Source organism: Schistocerca nitens, chromosome 5 (assembly GCF_023898315.1).
Source record: "Schistocerca nitens isolate TAMUIC-IGC-003100 chromosome 5, iqSchNite1.1, whole genome shotgun sequence".
Taxonomy (NCBI): Eukaryota; Metazoa; Arthropoda; class Insecta; order Orthoptera; family Acrididae; genus Schistocerca; species Schistocerca nitens.
In genome coordinates, this window is record NC_064618.1 from 179,968,687 (window position 1) to 179,969,963 (window position 1,277).

At 46.7% G+C, this 1,277-nt stretch overlaps 1 non-coding gene across 1 annotated transcript; it reads left to right on the forward strand.

Moving 5' to 3' along the window:
- Window positions 1–957: 957 nt before the first annotated feature.
- Trnas-cga (transfer RNA serine (anticodon CGA)) lies at window positions 958–1,032 on the forward strand. Its single transcript has one exon. It is a non-coding gene; the product is annotated as a tRNA-Ser (tRNA).
- Window positions 1,033–1,277: the final 245 nt, after the last annotated feature.

A 1,277-nucleotide genomic window follows, 5' to 3' on the forward strand; every position in this document is an offset into this window, starting at 1 on the left:
TCAGAATAAAAATAAGTCAAAAAATTTTAAAGAATGATTTGCGAGACAATAACTGAGAGCACTGCTCTCTGTGATGATGAACTGCGGAAAGTCTCCAAGATCAATGAGAAGAAATTAAAGGAAACTGAAGTGCAGTTCTGGAGACACCGTTTTGAAGAAAAAAGGAGAAACAAAATAAGAAATGAAGTGCTACGAGAACAGGTGGGAGTTACTCAGGATATCGTAGATACAATTGAAAACAAATGCTTAACGTGCTATGGCCATCTTATAAGAATGCCCTTAAAAATAGGAGCACTGGAGATCGCCACGACACAGATAAAAAGGCCCCCAACCACACTGAAACGATGGAGTGAGGTGTGCTATGCGGCACAGAGGTATGCAAGAAGTGGGCTTGCGAAACAGACGGAGATGTGAAGTTTGATGTTAAAGACGCCGCACGGTGTAGGAAACTCGGAGCCAGAAGAAGAGTTCACGTACTAACTATAATGGTACTATAGTTTTGACAAGATGCGGATGTCAAGACATACGTATTAAGAGAGGAACTAGACTTAATCATCTCTGATGAAAGAAATGCGTCAATTAAAAATTGTAAGTAGGCTGGAATGAGATTTTCACTCTGCAGCGGAGTGTGCGCTGATACGAAACTTCCTGGCAGATTAAAACTGTGTGCCGGGCCGAGACTCGAACTCGGGACCTTTGCCTTTCCCGAGTTCGAGTCTCGGCCCGGCACACAGTTTTAATCTGCCAGGAAGTATCATATCAGCGCACACTCCGCTGCAGAGTGAAAATCGCCTTCTGGAAACATCCCCCAGGCTGTGGCTAAGCCATGTCTCCGCAATATCCTTTATTTCAGGAGTGCTAGTTCTGCAAGGTTCGCAGGAGAGCTTCGGCAAAGTTTGGAAGGTAGGAGGCGAGGTACTGGAAGAAGTAAAGCTGTGAGGACGGGGCGTGAGTCGTGCTTGGGTAGCTCAGTTGGTAGAGCACTTGCCCGCGAAAGGCAAAGGTCCCGAGTTCGAGTCTCGGCCCGGGACATAGTTTAATCTGCCAGGAAGTTTGTAAGTAGGCTGTTTAGGTTTTTATGTTGGTAGCGCCACGTGGCGCTCTGTATGAAAATCACTGACTGTGCTGTGTGCAGTCTGTGGCTGGTTGGCATTGTTGGAATATCCTCTATTACAGTGTTGGGCAGTTGGATGTGAACAGCGCATAGTGTTGTGCAGTTGGAGGTGAGCCGCAAGCAGTGGTGGATGTGGGGAGAGAGAAGCCAGAGTTTCGAGATG